The sequence below is a fragment of the Scyliorhinus canicula genome, chromosome 4 (genome assembly GCF_902713615.1).
Source record: "Scyliorhinus canicula chromosome 4, sScyCan1.1, whole genome shotgun sequence".
NCBI classification, from domain to species: Eukaryota; Metazoa; Chordata; class Chondrichthyes; order Carcharhiniformes; family Scyliorhinidae; genus Scyliorhinus; species Scyliorhinus canicula.
The window spans coordinates 225,483,524-225,503,152 of NC_052149.1; positions in this window are offsets into that span (position 1 = coordinate 225,483,524).

The window sequence follows — 19,629 nt, forward strand, 5'->3', positions numbered from 1 at the left end:
TCTCTGTTCACTGATCTGTGTCATTTAATGGCACAGGTCAGCATTCAGATGAAAAAAATTGCTTATTTTCGAAGCACAGGAAAATGTGCGTCAGTTAATAAGAGGGTAGCTCGGTAGCACAGTGGTTAGCACTGCTGCTTCACAGCTTCAGCATCCCAGGTTCAATTATTGGCTTGGGTCACTGTCTGTGCTTGGTCTGCACGTGCTTACGTGGATCTCCTCCGGGTGCACCTGTTTCCTCCTACAGTCCAAAAATATTGAGGTTCGGTCAATTGGCCATGCTAAATTGCCCTTAGTGTTGAAAAAGGTTAGGTGGGGTGATGCACTATCAATTACCACAAAGACGGGAGTAGTGGAATAATCGAGGCTTTATTGAGCAAAGATGTTGTGCCTCCTGCTGGAACCAGAATGGCTGCAGCACCGGCAAGCACACACATTTATACGCTGCCTACTGGGCGGAGCCAGCAGGCAGGGATTTACCCATGTACCTCTACTTTACGGGCCTTACCATAATACATGTAATACTGCTAGTGGTGACTACTACATTCACCCCCTGTTAAAAAAAAGAGTCCGGCGGGGGTGGCAGAAAAAATTACAAGTTCAGTCTGTCGGGGGCCTTGACCCCCCCTCTGCGGTCGCCCCAGTCCTGGTGGTGATGTGGGCGCCGACTTTGTCACCTGTGACTCCGGGAGCGTGTTGTCCTCATCTTCGTCCTCATCTTCGTCACCCCTGAGTGAAACCAGTAGGAGGACGGATCCTCCAGGGGTGGGGGCTCTGGTGATGTTCGCTGGAGGAAGGGTGAGTGGTGCAGGGGTGAATGAGGCAACCAGGGGAAGGGGTGGCGGTGTCAGGTTGGGGGCTGTGGGTGGGGATCCAGCGGGAGCCAGGTCCCGGAGGGAGACTGTGTCCTGGCGCCCGTCGGGGTGTGCCATGTAAGCGTACGTCTGGTTCGCGTGTAGGAGGGTGACTCTTTCGACCAAAGGGTCCGACTTATAGGTCCGCACATGCTTGCGAAGGAGGACGGGTCCAGGAGTGGTCAGCAATGTTGGGAGCGAGACTCTGAGGTGAACTTCCTGGGGAAGGCAAACACACGTTCGTGAGTGGTCCCGTTAGTCGCGGTGCAGAGGAGTGAGCGGATGGAGTGGAGCGCGTCGGGGAGGACCTCCTGCCAGTGGGAGACCGGGAGATTTTTAGACCACAGGGCCAGCAGGATGGCCTTCCAGACCATCCTGTTCTCCCTCTCCACCTGGCGTTTCCCCGGACGTTGTAGCTGGTCGTCCTGCTCGAGGCAATGCCCTTGCTGAGCAGGAACTGACGCAGCTCATCATTCATAAAAGAGGATCCCTGATTGCTGTGGATGTAGGTGGGGAAATCAAACAGAATGAAGGTGCTGTGGAGGGCTTTAATGGCAGAAGTCATATCGGGGCATGGGATGGCGAAAGGGAACCGGGGGTACTCATCAATCACGTTCAGAAAGTACGTGCTGCGATCGGTGAAGGGGCAGGGCCCTTTGAAGTCCATGCTGAGGTGCTCAAAGGGGCGGGAGCCCTTCACCAGGTACGCTAGATCTGGCTGGTAGAAGTGCGGCTTGCACTCTGCGCAGACCTGGCAGTCTCTGGTGATGGTCCTGACCTCCTCAATGGAGTAGGGCAAGTTGCGGGCCTTGATGAAATGGAAGAACCGGCTGACCCCCGGGTTGCAGAGGTCATAGTGGAGAGCCCGGAGTCGGTCCTCTTGTGCGCTGGCACATGTACCACAGGATAGGGTGTTAGGGGGCTCGTTGAGCTTCCCCGGGCGATACAAAATCTCATAATTATAGGTGGAGAGCTCGATCCTCCACCTCAAGATCGTGTCATTTTTGATCTTGCCCCACTATGTGTTATTGAACATGAAAGCAACCGACCGTTGGTCAATGAGGAGAGTGAATCTCCTGCCGGCGAGGTAATGCTTCCAATGCCGCACAGCTTCCACAATGGCTTGGGCTTCCTATTCGACAGAGGAGTGCCAAGTTTCGGAGGCATGGAAGGTGCGGGAAAAGAAGGCCACGGGCCTTCCTGCCTGGTTGAGGGTGGCGGCCAGAGCTACGTCCGATGCATCGCTCTCGACCTGAAGGGGAGGGACACGTCGGCCGCGTGGATCATAGCCTTGGTGATGTTGGCCTTGATGCGGTTGAAGGCCTGGTGGGCCTCAGTCGTCAAGGGAAAAGCTGTGGACTAAATGAGTGGGCAGGCCTTTTCCACATAGTTAGGTACCCACTGGGCATAGTAGGAGAAAAACCCCAGGCATCGTTTCAGGGCCTTGGGGCAGTGGGAGAGTGGGAGCACCATGAAGGGGCGCATGCGGTCGGGGTCGGGCCCTAGAACTCCATTTTCCACAACACAGCCAAGGATGGCTAAGAGGTTGGTGCGGAACACTCATTTCTCCTTATTGTGCGTGAGGTTAAGGAGTTTGGCGGTCTGGAGGAATTTTTGGAGGTTTGCTTCGTGGTCCTGCTGATCGTGTCCGCAGATGGTGACATTATCTAGGTACAGGAAGATGGCGGTGCCCACAGGCCGCATGTGGCTTGCGAGGAGGAAGATGGCGGCGCCCCTGAGTCGCACATGGCGGGTGCAGGGACGCCGGACCTGGAAACAGCGGCGACCAACCAGGCCAGGCAAACAGAAGCAAAATGTCCCTTCTCTCCACATTCGTTGCAGGTCGCGCTCCGCGCTGGGCAGCGCTGCCTGGGGTGTTTGTTCTGCCCGCAAAAATAGCACTTGGGCCCCCAGGGTTGGCTGGCTGCCACACGGCAAAGGCTTGCGGAGAGCTGGAGGCGGCAGCTGGTGGGGCCCACGATGCCCATGAGGGTGCCGCACGGTCGGGGGCCGTATGACTGGACGTTACGGGAGGCCACTTCTAACGAGTTTGCGAGTTGCCTAGTTCCTGCAAGATCAAGCGGACCCCCTTCCAGTAGCTGCTGGCGGACGTACGCAGACCTCATGTCCGTAACAAAGGCACCTCAAATTAAAAGTTCTATGTGCTGGACTGCCGAAACTGCCTGGCAGTCACAGTTCCTACCCAGGATGTGCAGGGCACGCCAGAAATAGTCCAGAGACTCCCTGGGGAGTTGCTGTCTCGTGGACAGGAGGTGCCTGGTGTATAGTTGATTGACTGGCCGAACGTGATGTCCTTTCAGGAACTACATCACTTCAGAGTAAGTGGACACATCCTGGATGAGAGGAAAAATGTCAGGGCTCATCCGTGAATAAAGGACTTGGAGCTTCTGAGAGTCCGAAGGTTTCTCAGCGAATGTTCGGAGGTAGCTTTCGAAGCAGGCTAGCCAGTGCTCAAAAGCGGACATAGCATTGGCTGCATGAGGGCTCAGCTGCAGGTGATCAGGCTTGATTTGGAGATCCATCGTTTAAAAAAAATCTTTGTTCAATAAATTGATGTACTGTCAATTACCACAAAGACGAGAGTAGTGGAATAATCAAGGCTTTAGTGAGCAACGATGTTGTGCCTCCTGTAGCTGGAACCAGAATGGCTGCAGCACCGGCGAGCACACACATTTATACGCCACCTACTGGGCAGAGCCAGCAGGCAGGGATTTACCCATGTACCTCTACTATACGGGCCTTACCGGAATACATGTAATACTGCTAGTGGTGACTACCACATGGGATACGGGGAAGGGTGGAGGTGTGGGCTTGGGTATGGTTGTCTTTCCAAGGGCTGGTGCAGACTCAATGGACTGAATGGTCTCCTTCTGCACTGTAAATTCTATGATCTAAGATGTGATCCTTGGCTCAGGGAGAGCGTTCTTGCCTAAATTGGAATTAATACTCAACTCCACATTGTCCCTGAATAGGAGTTGTGGACAGAGGAGACCCGAGGATCCTAGAGACTAGAGTTGGAGGCCCGGGTGGGAGGTGGGGGGATGATCAAGAGTGAGAGGATTGGGAATTGTAAGACCCAAAGTCGAAATGACCCAGTGGACATCTGGAGAGGAAGGATCAGAATCCAGAGGATCTGGAGTGACAGCAGCAAGAGGACTGGAAACAGAAGGACCGGGGCAGAATAAATATATAACAATGGAATACAGAAATAGACAAAGAGTAGGGATATGGAGAAAAGGCAATATACCAAAATGAACTCTATGCCAATTTGGGGAAATGTTAAAATGTCCAGATTGTTGCATCGACAAATCATGTCTCGGCCTTGAGTCACTCTGGCCCAAAACAGAGGAAGGAAATTTGAGATAGTTTCTTTCAGAGCAGTCACACCTCAGACGACTGGAAACAGAGTAAAGCCCTGTCGACACTGTCGCATCAAACACTCCTAGATCAGGATAGCATGGGGTTTGATACAGAAGAATAATCGCTTATTACAGAAGAATAATCGGAATTGAACCCGCGCTGCTGGCATTGTTCGGTATTACAACCAGTTGTTTAGCCCACTGTGCCAAACCAGTCCCATTTTTCTGCAGGTAGTTAGCGGGCAGTTCAATGTTTCTGATCGAGCATGGTCAACAGTCAGCAAATTTTCCTCTGTTGGTGGTCCATGGGAGCAGTCCAAGCTTGTTGGGGCTTGGCTGGCTACGTGACTTGCGGTTAGATTGGCAGCAGGTTTACTGCATGCATCCATATGGCCCTGAGGGACTTCTAACAAGGTTTCCATTGGTATTCCAGGATGGCTTGGAAACCATAAAAGGAACCGTGGCCTGAAGAAGTGTGGACTCAATGGCTCAACCGCGTTACTTCTGTGCTCTACCGGTCTCATACGCCTGACGACCCAAGGTGGACGCTGAGTTGGACCGGATGGAAAACTTGGGCATCATTCGCTCGGTGCAGTTCTCCGACTTGGCGGCACAAGTCATCCTGAAACCGGATGGAACAATACATCTGAGTGGCAACTATAAAATGATGGGTAACGGTCTAGTCGAGACACACAAAAAACTCTGGCACATTTTCAGCACGCATGTTATAGCCGAGGTACTGGTATCACTGGTATCACACAATAGTACGGTATTTACAAGTGTGGAATTTGCAACATTCATGTCTGCCAACGGGATTCATCGTGTGAGGACCACCCCATACCACCCAGCTTCGAATGGGTTGGCCAAGCGGCTTGTGCAAACTTTTAAGCTCAGCATGAAAAAACAAACATCGGGATCCTGGGAGACCCGTTTATTCTGCTACTGGACAACCCCGCATGTCACGATGGGCATCACGCCAGCTGAGATATTGATGGGGCGCTGTCTCTGCACCCGTTTGAATCTCGTCCTTCCGGATTTTGGCGGAATTTCTGAGAAGCCAATTGCCTTCTTTACTGCTGGCTTTATCTTTGCGCTTACTTTCAGCAACTGATGCGCAAGGACACGAAAGTCTCGCTGAGTATCCATCTCTCAATTACAGCCATTCAAGTAATAATCTTCCTTTTTTTGCTCCCGAAGTGGATAACCTCACATTATCCACATTATACTGCATCTGTCATGCATATTCCTACTCACTTAGCTTCTCCAAATCCCATTGAAGGATCTTTGCATCCTCCTCACAGCTCACCCTCCCATCCAGCTTTGTATCATCGGCAAATTTGAAGATAATACATTTAGTTCCCTCATCTAAATCATTAATATATGATGTGAATAGTTGGGGTCCGAGCACAGATTTCTGCAGTCCCAACTCCTCTCCCCAGCATACTCCTGGCAAACATCCAAGCAATTGAAAACAAGCTGGATGACCTTAACGCAATACTTACCTCTCAGAGGGAGGCATGCGACTGCTGTGTGCTCTGTTTCACGGAGGCATGGCTCAATGCCACATAACCTGACGGCTTCTCAATACACCGGATAGATTGTACAGCGTCATCGGGCAAAGCGAAGGGTGGAGAGGTTTGCCTCCTCATCAACTCCTCCTAGTGCTTGGACGTGGCGACTCTGGTGAACTACTGCTTCCCGGACCTGGAATACCTGACTGTGAAGTGCCACCCATACTACCTTATCTTCCAGCATGGTAGCACAGTGGGTAGCACTGTTGCTTCACAGCGCCAGGGTCTCAGGTTCGAGTCCCGGCTTTGGTCACTGTGCAGAGTCTGCACGTTCTTCCCGTATCTGTGTGGGTTTCCTCTGGGTGCTCCGGTTTCCTCCCACAAGTCCCAAATGGCATGCTGTTAGGTAATTTGGACATTCTGAATTCTCCTTCTGTGTATCCGAACAGGCGCCGGAATGTGGCGACTAGGGGCTTTTCATAGTAACTTCATTGCAGTGTTAATGTAAGCCTACTTGTGACAATAAAAATTATTATCATTATTCCATGGGAGTTTACTTCTACTATCATCAAAGCAATCTGCATCCCACCCTAGGCGAAGTGAAGAAGGCACTTGATAAATTACTATAAGTAGCAGTGAAACAGAATACCCGGAGGTTCATCATGGCCAGAGACGCCAACCAGGCCAACCTCAGGAGTATACTGCCAAAATTCCACCAAAACATTCCTGTCTCACCAGAGGTGCCAACATCCTTGACCATTGCTACACAACCATACAGGGCGCCGACTGAACCATCTCCCAACCACACTTTGGAAAATCAGACCACAAGACAGTGCTCCTTCTCATGGCATGCAAGCAGAAACTTAAGCAGGAGAATCCAGTTAGAAGGTCCTACAATGCTGGTCCGAGGCAACAGAAGAGCTACAGGACTGCTCGGAGTCAGTGGACTGGTCCATAGCCAAGAACCTAGCAGCCAACTTAATCAAAGTTTATAACCACCATCACAGACTTCATCAGCAAGATTGCGTGCCAAAGAAGGTGGTACATACATTCCCCAACCAGAATACATGGTTTAATCGTCAGATTCACTCCTTTCGGAAGGCCAGGTTTAAGGCGTTAAAGACAGGCGATCCTGACCTATACAAGAGATCCAGATACAACCTCCCCAAAGCCATCAGTGATTCCAAGAGGCAATACCACACTAAGCTAGAGTCACAGGCTAACGAGACGGACTTGCGTCGGTTGTGGCAAGGCTGAAAAAACATAGCAGGCTATAAAGCAAAACCGAGTAGAATCTCCGACAGCAGCGCACCTTTCCCCAATGAACTCGATGCATTCTATGCTCGTTTCCAGCAGGAAGTCATCAAACTGTTGTCAACTGCTCCAGCAGCCTTGGACACACCCACACCTACTGTCACAGCTTCCGAGGTCTTCTTGAAAGTGAACATTCGGAAAGCAATGGGTCCTGAGGGAGTCCCTAGTCAAGCACTCAGATCCTGCTTGGAGCAAATGGCGGGTATCTTGAATATTTTCAACCTCTCCCTTCTCCGTTCCGACGTTCCTACCTGCTTCCAGAAGACCACAATCATACCAACGCCAAATAAGAACCAGGCAATGTGCCTCAACGACTACCATCCAGTAGCTTGACGTATATCATGAAGTGCTTCGAGAGATTGCCCATGAGGCACATCAACTCCAAACTTCCAGAATGCCTATATCCACTGCAGTTCGCATACTGCCATTTCCGGTCCACAGCAGAGGCATCTCCATCACCCCACAATAATGCCTGGAGCATTTCGTCAACAAGAACTCCTACGTCAGACTCCTATTCATTGACTACGGCTCTGCCTTCAGCACCATAATCCCAGCCGAGCTCATTTCAAAACTCTAAAACGTAGGTCTTGGCTCCTCCCTCTGCAACTGGATCCTCGACTTCCTGACCCATGGACCACAATCAGTAAGGATAAACAGCAACGCCTCCTCCACGATAGTCCTCAATACCGAGTCCCTGTCAATCTAAGTACATAGCCCCCAACTATTCTCCCGATACACACACGATTCTGTGGCAATATTTGGTTCCAACTCCATCTACAAGTTTGCTGATGACTCGGCTTTAGTGGGTCGGATCGCGAACAACAGTGAGTCAGAGTACAGGAGGGAGATAGAGAACCTAGTGACGTGGTGTAACAACAACAACCTCTCTCTCAACATCAGCAAAAGTAAGGAGTTGGGTCCTGTGATTGACTTCAGGAGACAAAGTATCATAATCACTGTCTGCATCAATGGTGCCGAGGTGGAGATAGTTGCCAGCTTCAAATCCACCAACAATCTGTCTTGGTCCAGCTATGTCGATGCTATGACCAAGAAAGCATAACAATACCTATGCTTCCTCAGGAAACTAAGGAAATTCCGCATGTCCACATTGACTCTTACCAATTTGTACCAATGCAGCATAGAAAACATCCTATCTAGCTGCATTACAACCTGGTATGGCAACTGACCGTAAGAAACTACAGAGCCGTGAACACAGCCCAGTCCATCACATGACACTGCCTCCCATCCATTGACTCTGTCTACACCTTCTGCCTTGCGAAAGCGGGCAACATAATTAAAGACCCCTCCCACCCGCGTTATCCTTTCTTCCAACCTCTTCCAAAGGGCAGGTATTGTGCCTGTCTAAACCACAGTGTGTCTTAATCCGTATACTGTGACAAATGACTATGAGATTCATTTTATAAAACAAAACAATATTTATTCACAATAGTTATGGTTATTCAATCACACACTCCGAATCATAGGTTACATTATACACCAATCGTTCCAAGATCTAAACTTGGCAGCGATTGACAAGTGCTAGGCAAATACAGGCCTGTTATCTGTAGTTGCAGTCTTGTCGTCTATGTTAGTTGGTTATCAATCTGGTTCTCTTCTGGCTCTGGTCTTCCTTCTGTTGGTAGCGTGGATGATCTCCTTCATCAGTCGGTGGAAGTCACCTTTGTTGGTTGCTGCTGCAGAGAGAGATTCTAAGCTGGGACAGCACCTTTTTGACCTGCTTGAATTTCGTCCCCTTTGGTGGGCAGTCTCTGGGTCATTTGTCAATCAATTGATCAGGGTTCGATCAACCTGATTGATCATGACCAATCAGGAGCTGCAAAATCAATTTGAGGGTGGGCACTCAGTGACCATGCCTGCACGTGTTGCGGGAATGTAGGCTCTTCCAAATAAGGAGCTTTGGTGCCGCTGTGACTGCTAAACAAGCGTGATTGACAGGACAGTTCTATTGTTCCCGGGCTGGCCTTGAGATGGCCATTTGCCTATGTTGTTCGCATCAACCTGCAGAACCTTTTGAAGTCTGCCAAGTCTCTTTCTGCAACTTTGTTTGATCTGCTCTGCAGCCTGGGCTTGTCCATAAAACCTGACCACTTTTCCCAGCATCCCTTGCTAGACACCATTTTAGGTGGCCACACAAGAGATACAAAAGTTTGCGAACACGCACTCAGAGATTCAAAAACAGCTTTTTCTCTGCTGTTACCAGATTCCTGAATGACCCTCTTATGGACTGAACTGATCTTTTCACACATTTCTCTACTGAGTAGTACCACGGTCCTTATGCTTCATCTACTGCCTGTGTCGATGTATTTACATTGTGTATTTATGTATGTCCTTTGTATTTTTTTTAATGTATGAAACAATCTGTATGGACAGTACGCAGAACAATACTTTTCACTGCACCTTGGTACATGTGACAATAAATCAAATCAATCAATCAAATTAAAATATTCAGTCAAATAGTCACTATCTGTAAATCAGAAAAAGACCCATTTATTCCAACTTTTTGCTTCCTGATTGCTAACCAGATTTCTATCCATCTCAAGACACTACCCACAATCCCATGCACTTTAAATTTACATGTTAATCTGCTATGTGAGACCTTGTCGAAAGCCTTCTGAATGTCTAAATAAATCACATCCACCAGTTCTCTCTGCTCAATTCTACTAGTTATGTCGTCAAAGAATTCTGGTGGATTTGACAAGTATGATTTTCCTTTCATAATCCATGCTGACTTTGGCTGATTACACCACTGCTTTTCAAATGCTGTGCTATGAAATCCTTGATAATGGACTCCAGCAACTTCCCTATTGCTGATGTTAGGCTCATTGGTCAGTGGTTCCCTGTTTTGGCCCAATCTCCCTTTTTGAATATCAGGGTTACCATTCCAGAGTCCAAAGAATTTTGGAAAATGACCACCATTGGATCCACTATTTCTGGGGCCACTTCCTTTAGTTCTATGCTCTGAGATGAAGATTATCAGGCCATGGAGATTTGTCTGCCTTCAATCCCATTAAATTCCCCAAAACAATTTCTTTACTAATACTAATTTCCTTCAGCTCCTCACTAAAACTTGTGATTCCTTTGTGAAAACAGAAGCAAAGTACGAATTTTATTCCTCAGCCATCTCTTTGTTCCCTGTTATAAATTCCCCCATTTCTGTCTGTAAGGGACATTAGTTTTGTATTACTCATTTTTCTCTTTACAGACCTATTGAAACCTTTAGAGTCAGTTTTTATGTTCCCTGCTCGTTTACTTTCAAATTGTATTTTCCCCTTAATCAATCCCTTGATCTGCCTTTGCTGAATTTTAAATTGTTCCCAATCCACAGGTCTATTGCTTTTTCTTGCTAATTTGTCTGCCTCTTCTTTGAATCTAATACTATCACTAATTTTCCTTGTAAGCCATGGTTTGGCCACAATTCATTTTCTACTCTTGAGCCAAATAGAAATAAACAACTTTTGGAGTTCACCTATTCATTTCTGGAATGCCTGCCATTGCCTGTCCGCTGTCCTTCCTTTCAGTAATGTTTCCCAGTCCCTCATTGTCAGCTCATGTCTCATACTATCACAGTTACCTTTACTGAGGTTCAGGACCTTGGTCTCAGAATCGACTACCTCACTATTCATCTTTATAAAGAATTCTACCATTTTATGGTTGATGTGTTGGGTACTCCGGATCCGTGGAGACTGTGTTTACCTCAGCAGTAACACATACAGGCTACCAACACTTGAAATAGTACAACACTATTTTATTAAGCTAGAAACTGTTGAACATATTTTCAATGTGGGGCGACACTATGTTGGATTAAAGTAAAGACCTACGCCTATCCTAACCAGTCTATGCACTCAGCACATGGTGAAGATCTGTGCTGCAAGCTGTGAGCTCTGTCCTTCTGAGAGGCTGCATCCCGAATGAGCGGGAAAACTGATGCCCTCTGTCTTTATGGTGAGTGTGCTCTAACTGGTGATTGGCTGCGGTGTTGTGTGTGTTGATTGGTCTTGCTGTGTGTCAATCAGTGTGTGTGTCTGCACCATGATATACTGGTGTATATTATGACAATGGTCACTCATCGCAAAGTAATCCTTTTTCATTGCACAACACCCAGTCCAAGATGGCCTGTTCCCTTGTTGGTTCCTCAACATACTGGTCCAGAAACCCATCCCGTATACACCCTAGAAATTCCTCCTCTATTGTACTGTGACTAATTTGAGTCACCCAATCTATATGCAGATTAAAGTCACCCAGATGTACCATTATCACAGGCATCTCTGATTTCCTGACTAATGCTATTCCCAACATTACCACTGCAGTTTAGTGGTCTGTATGCCACCCCTCCGAATGTTTTTTACCCCTTGATGTTTATTAACTCCACCTAGACAGATTACACATCATCTGTACTAATATCTTTCCTCAATATTGTATCAATATTTTTAATTAGCAATGCAACTCCACCACCCTTTTCTTTCTGTCCTTCCTAAAAATGGAATAGTCCTCAATGTTTAGTTCCGATCCTTGGTCACCTTCGAGCCATGTCTCCCTGATCCCATCTACACCATATCCTTTTACATCTGTCTGCACAACTAATTCATCCATTTTATTTTGAATGCTCTGTACATTTAGCTACAAATATACGCTGAACCTTCCCTACTATTTTTTACAATGTCATTATCTGATACAGGCCTTGTTTTCTCTGCCTATCACTTATTTTGTTCCCCTTTCTGTCTTTTTCTCTTCTCCTGATTCCCCCTGCTCTGAACCCTTACAGAGGTTCCCATCCCGCTGCCATATTAGTTTAAACCCTCTCCTTCTCTGTCGCTGGGTCAAATTCTGGATCTCTGATCCTAACATCACTGTGGGCTCAATACGGTGGCTCACCACCATCTTCTTAGGGGTAATCAGAGATTGCAAATAAATGCTGGCCTAGCCAGCGACACCCACATCCCATAAAAATAATATTTCTCTTTATTTAAACCCATAAAGGGCTTCCTGGTGATTATTCAACTTGTCCTCACACCTGGGTTAGGAAACACACCTTCCCTTTCAAAAACATACTAATTATTTCATAGATTTCATAGATTTTACAGTGCAGAAGAAGGCCATTCGGTCCATTGAGAATGCACAGCTCACACAAAAGCCCACACCTCCACCCTATCCCCGTAACCCAGAACCCCACCTAACCTATTTTAACACAAAGGACAATTTAGCATGGCCAATCCACCTAACCTGCTAATCTGTGATCTGTTGGAGAAAACCGGAGCACCCGGAGGAAACCCACACAGACACAGAGAGAACGTGCCAATTCCACACAGCCAGTGACCCAAGCCGGGAATCGAACCTGGAGCATTGAAGCAGTGCTAACCACTGTCCTACCGTACCATATGGACAATAGGGAAGGTATTGAGATTTTGATATTTCTCCTTCAACTCACCCTAACACCCACCCCCACATGTCCCTCACACCATCTGTCTCTTTCTCTCCCAAATACTTTTCCAGCCTCCCTTTAAATGCATCTATATTATTTACATCAACCATTCCCTGTGGTTGTGAGTATTCTTCAATTCCTTTCTCTCTACGTGTTTACCTAGATTCCCCTTAATTGTATCTATGTTACTTACCTCAGCTCCACCCAGCGGTTGCGAGTTCCACTTTCTCACTGCCCTCCAGTAAGGATGTTTCTCCTGAATCCCCCATTGGATCATTAATGATAGTCTTATATTTACCTAGTTATGGACTCTCCCACAAGTGGAAAAGTCACCTCGAAATCCAACGTATTAAACATTTTTATAATTTTGAAGACATCTGCCAGGCCATCTCCTCAACTTCCCTAAGACCGGTCCTCCTCACCCTCTCTGATCCAGCAATTCCCTATTCCTCCTCAACCAACCATTCTCCTGCTCTCTCTCGGGCAGCAATCTGTGGGATAGAGACCAGTGTCACTCAATGTTTCCTTTCTGAGGCAGTTTATCTCTGCTGGCAGTGTTGAAACATCAAAAGCTCATTTTCCCCACTGTTTTCTCAGTTGTGAAAGAGCGTTTGGTTAGAAATAAAATAATGTCCGATGTTCACCTAAATATGTAAGAATTACTGAGGTAGTGTGACCAGATCCAGCCTCAGCAACACATAAAGTGGGATTATCCGCTTCAGAAGCTAAGTGTTGACGCTAAAACGGAATCACGGAGCAGTTCAGGGTCTGTCAATGGGCCAGCACTGGCACGATGTGGAACACAATCGATTCCAATGAAAAACAGTGTCGGGTTCGCTGGGATCAGGATTGACAATCGAGAGGCTGACAAGCTGCATATTAGCACTCCACTCCCCACACACACTCATCCCAGCCAACATGATGGCATCACGGAGGGCGGCACCCTGGTTTGCAGACGTCGAGCTGGAGACTCTACTGGGTGCATTGGAGGAGAGGCAGGCTTCCCTGTTCCCCTGGCTGGGAAGGAGGCTGCAACCCACCGCTGCATGCCGGGCCTGGACGCACGTTACAGAGGCTGTGAGCGCCATATGCCCCACCGCAAAGACTGGACAGCAGTGCCGGAAATGGCTGGATGGCCTCCTCACGGTGGCCTGGGTGTGTACCCAGCACCCTGTCTCTGGCACCAACTCCCGTCCCAATCGCCCATAATCCCCCCCAGCAATTGGCACCCACCCGGAGAGCGAACGAACCCCCACGCGCCAGCAGTGTGCTCGCTCCCACGCCAGACCACATGCCAGCACCCATATTGACGTGCCCTGGCCACGACGGCCACCATCACCCCACCCCCTGTGCAACCCACACCTGAATGTCTCACACTGTGCATTGGCCCCCGCTCCCCACCATCACTGACCCACCCCAGGAGAAGGCTGCCCACAACCACCGTGAGAGCGAAGATGGTGAGGGGCCGGCAGACGTGTTACCCCTCACCGCAGCTGAGCGGCTGTTACTGGATCTGGTTGGTGGGCCTGGAGGGCAGTTGCCGAGGCGGAGGTCTGCCGTGGGCGACCACGTGAGACCCAGCTGTGTTGTAGTTCCCATGGCATGCGTGGCACGATGCCACACCACCCCCACTCCAATCCCCACACCATCAACACCATCCCCACCTCCCCTCACCGACCACTCACCACCTTCTCACTAGCAGCCCAACCCGTGATCCAATCACGTCTTGTGTCTTGCAGGATCTGGCGACGTGACAGGCCCTGCTAGTATCTCCCGCCCTCAACCCAAGCAGATTCCAGCGACCTGGAAGTGACGGATACTGAGGAGACTCCCAAACGTCAGCTCGAGACACCCCGGAGCACCCTCCACCATCCCAAAGACACTCACCTCAGTTGGGCATGTTAGTGAGGAGGTCCTGTGACACTATCTGGTGAACACCACACATGTGCTGCGGTACATCAGGATGGAGGTAGGAATTCCCGAGCGTGCGGACAGTCAGAGGGCGGTCTGGCCCACAGGGATTAGCTGCCGTCTAGACAGGTCTCAGGCTTCTTGAAAGGGCAGCCACATCGATAATGGAGTTGCGATACAGAGCTAAGGACTACACGAGGGGTTGTCAGCAACCATCCAGTGCCTGCAGGTGCAGTTGGAGGAGTCCAATCGCCTGCAGGGGCAGGAGGCGGTGCCAACAGTGCGTGCCTCGCAGGCCAACATCGAACGGGTAGCATCTGCAGTGCAGGCCTTGGAGGTGAAAGTTTCAGCCATGGGTCAGATGTCCAAGGCCTGGGGCACTCTGTGTGGGTGGTGGCCGAGGCACAGAACGGGGCTGAGCTGTCACAGGCAGCTATGGACCAGAGTCATGTGGACATTGCAGCGATACTCCAGAGCTTAGCCAAGTCACCATGGGTTATGGCTGAGAGGGTCATTGGCATTGCCCGGGCACTGGCTGACCTGAGTCAGACCCAGATGGAGATGGTACAGTGACTGAATGATGTGGCACAGTCCCAGAGGGAGATGGCACAGTCACTGAATGATGTGGCACAGTCCCAGAGGGAGGTGGCTCAGTCACTGAATGATGTGGCACAGTCCCAGAGGGAGATGGTACAGTGACTGAATGATGTGGCACAGTCCCAGAGGGAGATGGCTCAGTCACTGAATGATGTGGCACAGTCCCAGAGGGAGATGGTACAGTCACTGAATGATGTGGCACCGTCCCAGAGGGAGATGGCACAGTCACTGAATGATGGGCACCGTCCCAGAGGGAGATGGTACAGTCACTGAATGATGGGGCACCGTCCCAGAGGGAGATGGTACAGTCACTGAATGATGGGGCACCGTCCCAGAGGGAGATGGCACAGTCACTGAATGATGGGGCACCGTCCCAGAGGGAGGTGGCTCAGTCGCTGTGACAGATTAAAAACACTTGTTCACAATCAGTATGACACATCTGTCAATTTCTCCCAGTATGCGGGCCGCGTCTGAACCCTTGGACCTCTCTCGAGGCATCTCCCCTCCTCGTAACACTCACCCACACCTGGCTGTGGACATGTCCCCGAAGCTGTGTCCCATCCCCTGAGTGTTTGGATGTTGCTTGTGTGGTGTTGTCTCCCGCAGTTTTCAGGCACGATGCCCCTGCATCAAGGTGTGATTGGGATGCTGGGCAATAATTCCCACATGCTACATTGCCCGCTCACCCACGGGAATCCACTTGGGTTGTGTGAAGTGCTCACTTAACCGCGATTGCCAATTCCTTATTAGCAATAGACTTCAGCCGCACGGCCTGGGGGCCTTGACACTTGATGGGGGTTGTGGCTGTTCGGTTGGACAAATGGGCAGGGGCTAGGGCTGCCCCCAGAATGGGTACACACAAACCAAGGGTTCACATGCTGGTGCCATGCACGGTTGATCCCCCCCACCGCCTCCCACCCACACACCCCTGTGACGGCCCACATCTTCGGAGGGTGCGCCACCCACCCAGCCTAGTGTCCCACAGCCGATGGTCCCTCACACCCCACTGAGCACTGGGGCGGCAAGCCCACTGCCCCCAAGCTTTTTTCCTGTGAGCGAAGATGGCTACTCACCTCCTTGCCTGCCTGCAGAAGTCCTTCTGCCAGATTCATGTTTTTAAAAGGAGTATTACTCGGTGCCAGTGTGGCCACTTGCTGGGGAGGCAGATGAATGACGGGAAGCCATTGAATGTGTCACCCCCATTAATTGTGTGGCAATAGGGCATACGTGGTCAAACAATCATAGAACTTACAGTGCAGAAGAAGGCCATTCGGCCCATCGAGTCTGCACTGGCCCCTGAAAGAACACCCTATCTAAGCCCACACTTATTTCCTATCCCCGTAACCCAGCAACCCACCTAATGTTTGGACTCTGCAGGGCAATTTAGTGTGACCAATCCACCTAGCCCGCCCATCTTTGGACTGTGGGAGGAAACCGGAGCACCACGAGGAAACCCACGCAGACCCCACGCAGACAGTGACCCAAGCCGGAAATCGAACCCGGGTCCCCGAAGCTGTGAAGCAAAGGTTTTAGCTACTGTGCTACCACGCCGACAGTGGTGATAATTGGTTTCCCCCACGCTACGGTGAAATCCCAATTTTGCCTACGGGAGCAGGCCAATTGCATCGTAAACTGTTTGGTGCCTGGCGTGGTTCTCATCAGCCTCTCTTATTTCACTTCAGTGAGTGCACAAGGCCCATTATCTGTACAACCATCTCTTTCAACATGTAGATCATCAGGTCAGGGGTTTCACAAATTTCAGTCCCATTAATTTCCCTGGGACAAGTACGACTTTTTAACTAATACTAATTTATTTCAGTTCCATTGTTTTGATCCTAGCACCAGGTCAGTAACACACCCTTTGGGGCTGCAGAGAACACCCTCTACCCTCCTCATTATTGAAGACTCGATGACAACATTTATATTCTGCTCCATCCTTTGGCCAGCGTCCTGCTCCATGTTTCTTCAGTCACCATTCTGGCTGCCCTTCCTGGGGATGTCCTTATTTCCACAGGCAGCAAGTGCATTATGTTGACATTACCACTGTCTTCAAGACCACCTCATCTATCTGCTGACTGACAGTCAAACACTCCCCTTTCTACAACTGTGACATTTCCTGCAAATTTGGCAATCTGGAACGGTTTCGGTCTCCACAAATCCCAACATTTCCAAAGGGCATCCTACCCACCAGCTCCTTGGGTGGCAGAGAAAAAGGAGGTCCGATTGAAACAGAAAAAAAGAGGCTTGAATGAAATGTCAGGTGTAGAATATAATCAAAAACCAGGCATTGGGCAGCATGGTGGCACAGTGGTTAGCATTGCTGCCTCACAGCGCCGAGGTCCCAGGTTCGATCCTGGCTCTGGGTCTCTGTCCGTGTGCAGTTTGCACATTCTCCCCGTGTTTGCGTGGGTTTCACCCCCATAATACAAAAGATGTGCAGGATTTGTGGATTGGCCACGCTAAATTGCCCCTTAATTGGAAGAAATGAATTGGGTACTGTAAATTTATATTAAAAACAGGCAGAATTCAGAGTGAATTTGGAAAAGTGTTTCAGAGCAGAAAGAATGAGGAAAGATTCACAAGTAACATAGAAGGGATCACAAAATTCTTTGTTAAACTTGCTAAAAGTGCAAAGATAATTTAGTGAAAGGTGGGGATGATTGGGGACAGAAAAGAACATTTTTTTGGGGAGACATGGGTCAGATATACTGCAGGATACTTTGTGTTAATAGTTCTTCTGTCCTATCTTTGTGCCACGATCAGCATCTGCTATAGTCCTTCACATTGTCATTAATGCTTCTCTTGTGTTGTGCCCTCAACATCTTTGTGCAATCTCTGTGATCTCACACCTATCCCTGAACTTCTATTTTGCTCCACCCCCTCTTAAACAGAATAAAATTCATCACATTTCTCCCTCACTTTCATTGGGAAGAAGAGTCTTACTGCGATTTCCCTGCATTTTCTATTCTGATTTCAGATTTCCAGCATCCACAGTACTTTGCTTTGATATCACCACTAACTACACTTGCTGCTCGAAAACCTCTGTAAAATGAGAATATTTTGAAGTTTTATTTGAAAAATATTTTACAGAAGGCATTTTCAATATAAACAAGAAATGCACAAGCCAACCGTGGCAACAGGAATCAAACCCCTCACTCCATGCACGCCCCCAGTAAACATCCCCCACTGCCACCCTGGCACCTGCCTCCCTTTTCCAGTTTTTCACCCCACCCAAATGGAAAACCCCCAGGGCAGCACGGTGGTGCAGTGGTTAGCACTGCTGCCTCACGGCACCGAGGTCCCAGGTTCGATCCCAGCCCCAGGTCACTGTCCGTGTGAAGTTTGCACATTCTCCCTGTGTCTGCGTTGGTCTCACCCACAAATCCCAGAGATGTGCAGGATAGGAGGATTAGCCACTCTAAAATTGCTCCTTAATTGGAAAAAATGAATTTGATAATAGAAAATTATTTAAAAAACAACTTCGGACATGCCCAAAACATGTGCACGTAATTCGCTGCCCCCCCCCCCCCCCCCCAACACCTATCCTCCACCCCTGGAAAGAGCCAACTCATTCTGGACACTGTCATGTGGGCCCTGTGCACCATCTGCAATTGGATAAGGCCTAGTCTTACTCAGGACAAGGACATGTTCACCCCCCCACAGAGCTTCACTCCACATTCTGGTCCCCAACGCCTCACACTTTTAACTGACCTCTCCACAGAAGCACCCTGCCATTCATCAATTCCCCATACATGTCCACAAAACTTCCCTCCCCATTCCATCTTCGGACATTAGCTTATCCTGCAGCACAGGGGCAGCAGCATCAGAAAGTACGGTAGCTCCTCACTCATGAAGTTCCTAATCTGCAGATACCTGAACACATTCCCTTTCAGCAACTGATACGTCCCCTCCAGCTCCTCCAAGCCTGCAAATTTCCCTCCTGTAGTGATATCAATTAACAAGTGTATGTGTAAATATATATAGCCTCTGACCAGTAGGTGTCAGGCAAGTTGTAGCGCATGACACTGTAGCCTGGGGGAAGTTTTGAACAGAAACCATCGTGTTGATTTGGGTTTCTGTTAGGTCAAGTTTTATAGCATTAGTTTCCTTACCACAGTTTATTATACTGTAGTACAATTAACTAGTCTTGAACAAGGCCGATTCAGTAATTAGCGTAGTGCAAGAACCTCCCACAAACAAATCCCTAAAATATTCTATCCCCACATGTCACCAACCCAGAAACCTCACATCCAACCCCGCCAGTGCAAATCTATGATTATCGTGAATCGGCGCCAAACAAAGACATGTCTTCCAATCCAATGTGCTGTTAGCACTGGTTCCAAACCCTCAGTGCTGACACCACCACCGGGCTCATGGAGTCGGTGACCAGTGAGAACGGAAGGGGGCAACAGCGGTGCCCTAAGGCTGGCCCCTTACATGAGGCCACCTCCATCTGCCCCAAACCGACCGCTCCTCCACTGCCCATTTCCTAAACTTTGAATATTAGCTGCCCAATAGATCAACAAGCTCGGTAATGGTAACACCCGCCCCATTGCTGCCTCTCCAAAAACACCTTTCTAACCCGCGGAGCCTTCCCTGCCCACACAAACCTCAAGATCATC